Source organism: Dryas octopetala, chromosome 3 (genome assembly GCF_963921425.1).
Source record: "Dryas octopetala chromosome 3, drDryOcto1.1, whole genome shotgun sequence".
Classification (NCBI taxonomy): domain Eukaryota; kingdom Viridiplantae; phylum Streptophyta; class Magnoliopsida; order Rosales; family Rosaceae; genus Dryas; species Dryas octopetala.
Genome location: NC_141368.1, coordinates 17,674,847 through 17,687,535, shown reverse-complemented (window position 1 = coordinate 17,687,535; position 12,689 = coordinate 17,674,847). Strand labels below are relative to the sequence as shown.

General features: G+C 36.1%; 1 long non-coding RNA gene across 1 annotated transcript; it reads left to right on the top strand.

Moving 5' to 3' along the window:
- Positions 1-10,810: 10,810 nt before the first annotated feature.
- On the top strand, positions 10,811-12,501 carry LOC147291480 (uncharacterized). The gene is made up of 3 exons (XR_015121146.1): positions 10,811-10,976; positions 11,091-11,499; positions 11,820-12,501. It is a non-coding gene; the product is annotated as an uncharacterized LOC147291480 (long non-coding RNA).
- The last annotated feature ends 188 nt before the right edge of the window (positions 12,502-12,689 follow it).

Sequence of the window (12,689 nt, the reverse complement as noted above, 5' to 3'; positions counted from 1 at the left end):
TCATCTACTGCCACGTCATCCACTGCGACGAGGGGACCATGTAGTGGGTTGAAGTCCTCTCGGATCGTGCGCAGTACTGGGGCGCGGATTCCAGTCATGTGTGTGCAAAACGGCCGACGACCGTTAGATCCTAACGTTGACAGTTTGTTCTCGCATGATGTGGGGGCTATTATTCGTGCCGAGTGCGCCATGGTTGCAACCACTTGGAAAAAATTGCCGGCAGAGATTCAACACAAAGTGATCCGCTCCATCTCAATGAGTATATAGCTCAATAATTAATTCAAAATGATAAATTTGATCATTTATAACAATCTAATATTTTTTTCAGGTTAACTTTGACATTCAGATGGATGATCCCCTCACTGTCACGTACATGACAGATTTACTCATCAAGTCCTACAGGCAGTGGAAGCACGAACTACACGTGCATTTCAAGGGATTTTCGTCGGCAGTTGAGGCATTGGCGAACCCCCCTATGGAGTTGGTAGAGCGGTCTGACCAGTGGCGTTTTTTGTGCGATCATTTCATGAGTCCGTCGTTTTTGGTACGTTTTATCATCTTAAGACTTTAAAAAATCGATTATTGTTTTGTTATTCTATTATTGTATACATACACTAACATATTTATAATTTGCTTAATATTTAACAGAAGAAGTCAGTCGCCAACACCAGAAATCGGAAAGGGAAGCCGTTTAACCATCATAGTGGTCCGACGCCCATCTCATATCGAGTGGAGTCGCGACGTCGGGTACGTCATTATTTAATTTAATACATATATATTCTTTAATATTAGTTGGGTCTTTGACAAAATTATTTTCTTTTTCAGCGTGGGTCGCAATTCCCGGAGATAGATACTTTCGGAGATATCTATGTTCATCCCGGTTGTGATGCGGCCAAGGCAAAACATGTTAGTTTTTTATATTTTAATTTTTTTCACAATTTTTTATATTTATTTTTCTAATTGGTTACTTGTATATATAACATTTTAAAGGATGAGATGGTGGCCAACTCGAGAATATATTTGGAGAGCTTGGCCGAGCAGCACCATCCGGGTACTCCGTTGGAGTCGATTCCAGTACCCGATCCCGATGTCGGACTTCGTATTATGATAGACTCACTGGGTGTTAGGCCCGGTAAGGAAATACGCGGCATGGGATATGGGCGGATTCGTGATGTTCAATCCTCGTCTTCGTCTTCATCTTCGTCTCATCCATCTGCAGTCGTCGCAGGGTTGTCCGCTCAAGTGAAGAAGTTGCAGGAGGACTTACGAGCTGAGAGAGCGGAGAAGGAGGCGTTGTATGCTGCATTGACCAAGGAGATACCTGGGTTTGTCCCGCCACCATCTTCTCATCAACCTCCGTCAGATATGAATGATGATGATGCTACTAGTTTAGAATAGATTGACTATATATATTAGGGTTAATTACTACTTTGTATGGATATTTTGATATATAAATTTATGAATTTTGTTTTATATAGTTTTTGAATAAAGAATTTTTTTTTAAATATTAAATTTAAATATATAATTTAAATAAAAAAAAACATTTTTTTTTTTTTTAAATGTTTGGGCGACAGAATTTTTCGTCGCCCATAGGGTGTTTGGGCGACGAACAAAGCTATTCTTCGCCCAAAGCATGTTTGGGCGACGGAATTTTTCGTCGCCTAAACATGCTTTGGGCGACGAACGAGGGTGTTCGTCGCCCAAACCCTCTTTGGGCGAAGAAATTTGTCCGTCGCCCAAAGCACGTTCCAGCGAGGAAATTAGTTATTCCTCTCCCAAATCTTGTTTAGGCGACGGATGATTTCGTCGCCCAAACATGCTTTGGGCGAGGAATAAGTGTGTTCGTTGCCCAAACCCTCTTTGGGCGACGAAATTTGTCCGTCGCCTAAACATGCTTTGGGCGACGAATTTTATGTGTTAGGAGACGAAAAAAATCCGTTGCCCCAGGTGTCTTTGGGCGACGAAATTTAGAAGTTCATCGCCCAAACTCTTGGGCGTCACATTTTGGGCGTCCAAACGCTCGACGAACGCATTTCGTCGCCCAAACGTTTGGGCGACGAAACTCTACTTTGGGCGACGAATTTCGTTCCTCTCCCAAACCCTTTTTTCTTGTAGTGCCCCCTAATTAGAGCTTAGTTATTTCAAAACCTTCACCCTTATTAAAACTAATTCAAAACCCCCTATTAGTCACTTAAACTCTCCTAAAACCTCCTGGTCAACTAACATCCACGTACCTATATTTTTCTTGTTCGTCGTCCAAAAGATGTGGGTCAAACATAGGTGCACCTATGTTTGACCCACATTTTTTTAAATATTCCTATTATAACCCTGTTATTCAAAATCAGTTTTCTTTTTTAATTTCTCTCATTCTCTCTCTCTCTCTCTCTCTCTCTCTCTCACATTCCCACACCTTCTTTGTTCTCTCTCCTCCGCGCGCGGCGATCTCCAGCGCGTGTGGCGTCGTCCGGCAACGGTTGCTAGCAAGACCACCACCATCAGCTTCGTCTCCTCTTCCTCCCTCTATCATCACTCGCCCCGAATCAAGCCCAAACAGCCCAAATCGCTGCAACTACGATCGGTGGTGCTCGCCGGCGATCTGCCTTTTTCGGCGGAGTTGGAATGCCAAACCACCCAAGCCTTCTTCCTCTCGACGTCCTGAGCACGATAGTGTGCTCGGATTCTCCATCCGATCAGCCATGGCGGCAGATCGAAGCCACAAAGGCCGCGGCTTCTCCGTCGGCGATCTGTCTTTTCCGGCAGCCATTTTCGACGAGTCAGGTACCTATCTTTTTCACCTCGTTGTGCTCTTCAATTATATGTATTTGGATTGGTCCAATTGTTGAAGAAACAAGAAAACCCAAATCAAACCTCACGACCACTGCGGCTGCTCCGTCGCGAGTGGTGGCGATTAAAACCTTATTTTATTTATTTTTTAGTGCGTGAAAATTCAGTTTCTTGGATAGGGAACTTTAAGCATACATTTATTGATTAAACAATTTCAGTTCGTGAAACATGAGTTTTGAATGAATTTTGAATGAAATTATGGTTCTGAAATATGATGAATCAAATTTGCAGGTAGAAACAGATCGAGGCAGTGGCGACTGTCGTGTACTCGTCGCGTGTGAGGTGATCGGACAACGTTGTCTAGGGTTTCAGTTTCACTAAATTCAATGTCACTGAATTCAGTTTCAGTGCATTCAGTGAACTGAATTTGAATTTAATGAATGCAATGAAACTGAATTCACTGAAATTGAATTCAGACTGAAACTGAATTTAGTCTATAGTGAAACACTGAATTGATATAATTGTTATTTTTTGTCAAGTAAATGTGTAATTGTTTTAGTGAAGTGTAATTATTTTAGTGAAGGTGTAATTGTTTTTTAATAGGTGTAATTGCATTTTAGTCAAGGTGTAATTGTTTCATCACTTAATTCAGTTTCAGTAAGTGAATTCATAACTGAATTCTTCTTCAATTCAGTGTAACTGACTTTCGGAAATTCAGTTTCAGTGTAATTGAATTCTTGAAATTCAGTTTCAGTGTAACTGAATTCTTGAAATTCAGTTTTAGTGTAATGAAATTCAATTTTAGTGTTTGATTTTAGTTTTAGCGAAATATTGAGTTTTAGCAAAAACTTCAATTCTAGAAAAAAAAAAAAAAAAGTTTCACCAAAATTCAGTTACAGTGATGTTAGCGTGCGTCAGCACGTGTCAGCATGTGTCAGCGCGCGTCAGCATGCGTCAGCGCGCGTCAGCATGCGTCAGCGCGCGTCAGAAGGATATTTTAGGATTATAAGTTATAGGGGATTTTGAAAGAGTTTTTAGATAGATGAGAGTTTAGGTAAATTTTTTAGGTGATTAAAGGGTTTAAAATTAGGGACTATAGTATTAATGAAAGTGAAAGGGAATTTCCAATAAACTTTGAGCGAAAGAATTAGGTCCAAATACTAAAAAGACCAATGTGAATCCTTAGTATTAATGAAAGTGAAAGGGAATTTCCACCAAACTTTGAGCTAAATATCGTTGAATCATTCAAATGAAATAAAAGGTTATAAGAAGAATGGACCTCTTTCCTCTTGTCAATTTGTACGTTGTGTGCATTTCCTCTCTCCAATTTGGACGTTAGTTCATGCAGATGTACTGAGAAGTCGCACACACCACACGAGACGGTTTGTGGTGATAAAGAGTTTTGGCCGTACGACACATGACTTGACTCCATTGTTTCATGATTCCATTGTGGTCCCTGAAAGCTCTGCGCTCAATGGATTTCAATTCAAAAGCTCATCTGATTCCAACACTCACCTACCATATTAATTGCTTCAACTTAATTACTAGACTCTTACTTGAAATTAATCGATGGGTAGAGTTCCGTTTTGGAGAGGAGACGGCAGATAAGGGAGATTTGAGTCTAAAATCTGAGGAGTTAATTACAATCACTCTTTGAGGTTTATCATTTTTTCACATGTATTTTCTGAGATTTTAAAAATTACATATACCCTTTCTGAAGTTTCAAAATTATTGCATATAACTTGTATTAAGATTGAACCGTACATCTTGAGTAATCTTATTAGGCTATTTCACCCCTTAGTATGTCTTTTTGTATAATTTCTTATCATTTTTCGTCTCACTATAGGAAGTTATATGCAACAGTTTTGAAAACTCAGGGAGTATTTGTGTAATTGTTGAAATCTCAGGGGATGTATGTGAAAAGACGATAAACCTCAAGGAGTGTAAATATAATTAACTCAAAATCTGAGTCATGTACAGTTGTTATTTGTTATCTGATTTGAGTACTCATTAAATTAATTGAATAGTTAAATATCCATTTTAATTCAGAGAACGTACTGAACCTTTTCTAAATACAGAGAATCAATTGACATCCCTTCATAACCAGCTTTACTGTTGGAATTAATACACTTTAGATTTTGAAATATTTTGTATTAATAGCAGCAGCCTGGAGCAGACAAAGCATGGCTTATTTTTAGTCTTCCTAAGCAAAATCTCTTCAGTTATCTAGGATTGTCTGAGCTTATAAATGTATTTGCTGCTGTACTCTTCAGTAATTCAGGTCAATAAAAAGTAACAAGAGCTGTAGCAACTCAAACACAGTCTTTCTTATTTCACTTTCTCTCCTCCAAATTTCACTATTTCTATCAAAGATATATTCATTCTTCTTTATTAAAGACCCAATATTTCTCACAAAAAAGTTTCATTTTTATCCAACATTTACAGCCTAGCTTGTTTGAATCAATCAAAATCCCCAAACCATCTGATATCAAGAGACTAGTATGTGTGAGTCACCTTCGAACTTTCATTGGAGACTCTTGTTTCACTGGGTCTCTTTTGTTAGGTATAGTAACTGATACTCAAGCCCAATTGATTCCATCATTTTATTGGGCCTTTTATTCTCTAAGAGCATCTTAAGTCATTTCCTTATATATATATTTTTTTAATTTGAGGATAATTTAGAAAAAAATATTAGATTTTGAGAAAAGCTCTCCAATGCTAAAGTTGAAATTTTCCATATATCTTGGGAAATTTTCTAATGTAATATTACAGTCACCGAGGTTTAATTCTTCCAAAGAACACAAACCGATTGAGAAGGGAGGCAATTTCTTGAGTCTCGAATAGCCCTCAAAGGTGAGAAATTTAAGACGGTTTAAATTGTAGATGTTGTTCGAGACAGACTCAAGGTTTTTGCACATATCCAAGTGTATATCTTTAAGCCCAATTAGATTTTTAATGGACGAGTCAGATAGCTCTTTAACCACTGTTCCACTTAAATCAAGATGCTTCAGACATTCAATGGGCTTCGAGATCTCTAGGAAGCATTCCAATTTGGAGCAACCTTGAGACAAAGATCACTAGGAGATTTCAACTTACAAATGTTGGATGGGAGAAACACAAGCCTTTTGCAATCCTTCAGATAAATTAAAACAACACCAGAGAGACACTCGAATACTGATGAAGGCACTACCTACTTCTATTATTGTCTCAGACAAATTTAATTAACGAGCTAATTACAAATAAGCCAATAAAATTTTTTAAAATTACATTATAATCAATGTACTTTTTCGTAATTTCATTTTAGTCACTATTGACTAGGGGTGTGATTTGGATTGGAAAATCTGAATCCGATCGATTCCAATCCGAAAATTTTCAATTTTGGAACGTCCGAATCAAATCCGAAATCCGAAAATGCCGAATTCCGAAAATTTCGAAAAAAATTGGATTGGAATTTGAATGTATCTGTAAATTCTGATCCAATCCGAAATTTTCCAAAGACATTCTAATTCGATATTTTCGAAATTCTGCCAATTTATTCCGTATTTATATTAATATTATATCATTTATTTAGTTTTTTACTATATGTTTCATTAATTTGTTATTTGTTTCAAACATACACATACATATATATTAAAAAAAATAACTAATACTATTAATATAAACATATGTATATTATAAATATATGTGTATCATAATAACATAAATGCTAACAAAAGCACCCACAGTTTTTGTACATGAAATTACTAATTCTTTTTGTTTGTTTTTACTAAGTACATGGAATGAGATGTTGAAATTCCGATTTTTTGGAATAGAAATTTCATTCCGAAATTTTTTGGATTGGAATTGAAACACCCTATTTCCAATCCGATCCGTCCGAAACACACCCTTACTATTGACCAAAATAAAAAAATATGAATTACAATAAATTAATAAATATACATTATTATTCATATTTAAATTTGTATTAGGTTTGTATTTAACTGCTACGCAGCAAAACAACTTAGGGTTTTGCTCCCGGGTTTTGGGCTCTGGAACCTAAATTCTAAACCCTAAACCTCATTTATATACTCTACACTATATTTTTATACCCTAAACTAAATTAAGGACAACGTTATAATGTTACGCCTATAAGTAATGAAAAAAATGGATGGACAAATTAGTATTTTCTAATGCACCAAAATACATGACATCATCAAATGGATTAGGGCTTAGTGACTAAAATGGGCTGGGCACGCCATTGACTAAAATGTAATTTCTCAAAATATATCATTGACTAATATGAGATAAGAAATTTTGTGTTGACCTATTTGTAATAGTGAAACTTTTTATTGACTTTTTTGTAATTTGCTAAATTTAAATATGTTATTAATTTGCCAGGGAAGCTCTACAACCTTGCCAAGAGATGAACATCCATTTAGACAAAGATGTGGGAGTTTAAATAGCTTACAAGTGCTACTTGGAAGATTCTTAAAGTCATGACACCAACTAAGATCCAAAACACCAAGTTTTTCGTGATACCAAACTGATGAAGGCAATTCTTCTATTCCAGTCTTATTTAGTGTTAAAGATTCAATATATTGGCTGGTATCTTCAGAAGATGTTTAAGATTCAAAGCAAACTCCCAGATACAGATTCTTAAGCTTGTCAAGATTCTCAAAATATGATGAAATGCGAACCAAACTCGTACAACCTCAATATTTTGACATCTAGATAAATCAGGAACTTTAGTCAGGTGCCTGCATTCACTAAGAGCTATCTTTTTTAAGTTCCTAATATTCTGTAACAAATTAAAGAGAAATGGTAGGAATAACTTAGCATGAATAACTTTCCACAATACATTTAATGTAACAAGAATAAAATTAATCATACCTGGCCTTTATCCCAAAGTTTCTCAAGTCAATTACCGGGCATATGAAGCTCAACAAGATTGCATGGAGAAAAGTTTGACGACAAAGATTTCAAAGGGCATCTTTCCCAATAGAGATATGTAATTAAGGGCAGGCTCTTTCCCAATATATAGAGATATGTAATTAAGGGCAGGCTCTTTCCCAATAGAGATATGTAAGGGCAGGAAGACACTGAAGACCTTGATCAGGGACGTGCACTTAATTTGTAGTACATCTTGGTACAACCACCACCAGAGTTAAACAAATTTAGCAGTCTTAGATTATACATATTTTCAAATACTTTACTACTCAAGAAAAGCTCTTCAATCATAGATGTGTCTAGGACTATTGCTTCAAATTTTTTAGTTCCCTGACAATCAAGAGCAAAGTATATATAAATGAGCATACAGTATACAAAAAAATTTACTCCAAATTACACTTGTAGACATATATCTAATTAACCTAGCTTGTTTATTGAAAATAAATTTTAATTTCCTTGGGTGTTTTTCTATAAAAAGTCAAGCAATTTTTTAATAAAGGCAAGTATATATATATATATATATATATATATATATTTGGCTCTTACTGTCTTATTATTCAATACATGATAGGCATCCTTGGGACTCCAAATTATACTGCGCTCCCCAAGCTCTTCTTCATCACCTTGTTCGCGAACAATTTCCCAACCCATTTTTTGTACCAAATCGTGCATCCAAAGACAGTTATTTTTTATTGACACGAGAGACATATCAATGAGAACTCTAATTCCTGCAACCGCAGCAAAACCGCATAAATCTAACATTTTTTTTTTTGTATAATCTATATCTTTACCTTTATATAAATTAACACGCAATATACAAAAATATATTTTTCTTGAGTTTATCGATCTAATCCTTCATAACTTATTTTTCTCAACAGTTTCAGAATTTTCGGGTTGGACACTTCTTTCAATTTACTCAATTCACTTTCCCAATCTTCTTTATTGGTGCAATGAGAGAATGAGGAACCCAAAACTTTAAGAGCTAATGGAATGCCCCACTACTACAAAAATAGCCATAGAGGACTCATAGGTAACAGATAATGAGGACGAATTTAAGATTATAAGGCCATATTTGTTTCACTTTCTTAACAGGGATTGGCTAAGTTAAGACCTTAAGCCCATGTTTGGTGAGCTTGAGATTAAAAAAAGTGGGGCTTAGTGAATCATCTCTAACTTAAATGAACCTTCTTAGGTGGGCTTAGTGAAACCCATGAGAAAGTGGAGGTTTAGCTAAGAACCTCCTTGGCTTGCCTCACCATCATCACCAACCTCTTCCCTGTGACACCCTCGATCCACTGCCAGCCGCACTGCCACCAGTCACCTCTGCAGCTCCAGCTCTTCGGCAGCTTGCCCAGCCACCCTCGTCGATCGCCTCCGCAGCTCCAGCTCTCCGGTGGCTTGCCCAACCACCCTCTAAATCTCAGTGAAGCACTCACCTTAATTCCTACTTCTCCCTCTAAAGTACCCACTTGAAATTTTAGTTAAAGGAAATCTCAGATCTGTCCAACTTGTTAGTCCTACACTACACCAAACATGCATAAAGACAGTTCTTAGCTAGCTTAGTCCATGTCAAGCCAGTGCGCCAGTCCCTATAGCTAGTCCATGCCAAGACAGTCCTTACGGAGAGCGGTATTAGGCAGTTAAGTTCAATTGCATCAATTACATAAAATTTTCTTGGACGTTAATTTCTTTCTTTTAGCGTCATGAAGGGTGTTTTAAAAAAAAAATTAATAAACTTCCACTCAATTCATTCGACATTTCCCAGATTTAGGAACACCCTCTTCTCACTCTCCCCTCTCTACACTCCTATATCAACTTCTTCTCCTCTTTAATTAAGCCATTACAGATCTTTCAAGACCATCGACCACCATCATCCTCTCACCATCGTCACCCATGTCCGTCGTCGCACCACTGCACCCATGGTCGTCCTCTCACCCTCTCACCACCGTCACTGACGACCGTCTTCTCACCGTCAAGAGAAGAATATGTATACATATACTTATACTTATATATATGTATGTTTGATCTTTAATTTGATGTTCTTTCCAATATCAAATACCAGATAGCAGCAATTGTTCAAGCTTCTGCAGCTGAATAGATGAAGCTTATCTAACATAACATTGATGCTTTTAAGTTTTAATTAACTTAATCTACTCCCTAAATTGCGAACTTAATCTAAATCCTACATTAATTAAACCTCCAGTGTGATCCATGGAATTCAATTCCCGTGGGGCCCGCTGGCCCACGTCTAGTCTAGTCGTTGATGTCTTCTTCCTTTTGTCTATTCACTGAATCGGTTCTCTCCATGAGTGGGGTTGGCCCACGTTTGCATCGATTCTTCTGGTATGGAGTGAGAATGTTTGTGGAATATTTTTCAGAACAAAAGAGAAAAAATAAGTAAAAGTCGTTTTATTGTCTCCCGAAAAAAAATGTCAATGATATTCTAAAGAAAATTATAAAACGGAATTGTCAACAAGTAATTTAATAAGCATTATTAAATTTGAGCAAGTTAGTTCTTTGTATTAGTCCAAGCGGGAGAATGGGTGGGTAAAGAATTAGGATAGGTTTAAGGTTAAGGTTTAATTCATTAATTATTTCCAATGCAACTAAAATACTCCAAGCAGGTTGTAAAACTAACAAGTATTCGATATTGCATTTAGACGAGTAAGTTTGGATTCTAAATAATGTGATAAATAAATACGCCCTAAAGTGCAAAAAATTTGTGTATGATTGTAACACTGCATGGCATAGTGATGTAGTCTAACAATTCACTCAAATTTTTTTGTATTGTTTAGGATTTAAGATTTTTCATATTAATGATTATACACATGTTAATTATAATTTGAATAAATTAATAACAAGTTAACAACACATCATCATGCCCACATGATCTTACAGAAAAATTTCTCAGAAAGTTAATCCATATATGAATTTATAAACACTTCCGCACCATTTGAAATTCAAATTGAGGAGATACAAAGTTAATATATGATCTTACGGTCACATGCATGGTATATGAATTTATACCATTTGCGAGTGCTCCCCTCTTTTCTTTTCTTTTTAGGTGCCCAACTGTAATACGAATGAGGATATATATTGCGCAGTCTTTTCCCAAGTCTTTTTCAATTGCTGATTAAAACGAACAAACAGAAACTAAATATATTAATATATCTATAAATCAGAAGTTTGGCTAGCTACTCTGCCTGCACATAGTGGAACTTACAAGCTCTGCAGCTTTTTGAAGATTTCCCCAATTCAATTCATCTGTGAGTAGTTAATTATATACAAGCTTGCTGGTTTCATAGTTATTACTATTTTCTTGTTTTCACATGATATATATATACATGCTCGAAATAAAATGAGTTTGGAAAAATTGACAGATCAAGCTGGGATGACAGCTGCTGTAGTCGTCCCTAGTGCAATTGTTTTTGAAGTTCTTAACCAAAATAATTATGATGAATGGAGTGTTCGGGTTAAAACCTACCTGATGGCGGAAGATCTCTGGGACGTTGTCGAAGCCACCAGTACTGAACCTCCTCAAGCCAAAGATGAGGAAGCTGAATTTAAGCTATGGAGGAAGAAAAATGCCAAGGCTCTGCATGCAATCCACATTTCTTGCGGGTCTGAGGTGTTTTCTTTTATCGCAACCATTAGCACGGCCAAAATGGCCTGGGATACTTTGGAAAGGAAGTACTTAAAGTCAAAATGGCCTGTGGACGTTGTTGTCGGGGTGGTTTTGGTTGGCTTGCTATTAATTTGGGGTCTTCATGCTCTTGATCAACTGTTAAGGTAATTCTTTGTAGATTTTCTTCTTGTTTGTTCTTCGGATTTTTAACTTTATGGAGTTGCCAATTGATCATCCTGTAGATCTGCAAATTAATAGTTCCTTAAGTTTCAAGCATCTTGCTTTCTTTTATTTGATGATGTTTTTTTGTTTATCCTTTAATTAATTGCCAAATATGAGAGATCTAGATTTCTAATAAGTGAATTTCAAGTTAAAACTTTGGTGGTACAATCAAAGTTTGTATTATTAAATACAAAATAATGGATTATGCATATTGTTGACTTTTTGTTTTTTTTTTTTCTTTTATTTTATGGATCTTAAACAGAAGGAGGATATGGTGGTGATGATGTGGGCGGGAAGGCTGGTTTGCTAGTTTTTCCCCTCAAAAGTCAAAACTGACGAAAAATTGGATGAAGTCGACGGAATAGATTAAAGTAATACACGAAGAAAAGTTTGATGACTATAGAATTTAAAAAACAAGTTTGTGGATCAAATACTACTCAGAGTAAATTTTGAGAAATATTGCTATAATTTGTTCTTAATTAAACCCCTTTACTAAATACACTCATAGCTAGTAATATTTTCAATGCCTAGGCATCTCCAATACTTCAATGTCATTAGATGTGTCAATGTCATATTTTGACACATTTAAATGATAAAAATATAGAATTTTTCCGGGCAAAAAAAATATAGAAATTTGGCACATGAACTTTAATGGTGATGTGCCATATGAATGTACAAAACAATGGATTGGCACAATTAATTAGCAAGAATTCAGTGGAAATAATTTTGAGCTCTAAGTACATCACGGGTTGATGATCCGATTACCATTGCGGTCCTGGGGAATCATATTGAGTGCTTGGCTTTCAATTCAATCACTGGCCAGAGATGGGTTTGTGAGAGAAGACGGATAAGACAGGACAGCTAGCGCGCAGAGAGGTCATGAGAGATTTGAGTGTTAATGTTCATGTGAGATCTTATGGCTCCCATTAATAAATCCTATTTTTTTAAAACTCCTCAAAAACTCCCAAAACTAAAAAGAATTAATGTTGTTATTCGAATCCAACTTTTTTGTCTGTAACCTCAACACACTTTTTACACTCACCTTTAATTTAAAAAATTTTAAAACTTAATAGTACACCAAACATTTTTTTTTTTCAAAAATACCTTTATTAAAATCCAACAAACAAACTTT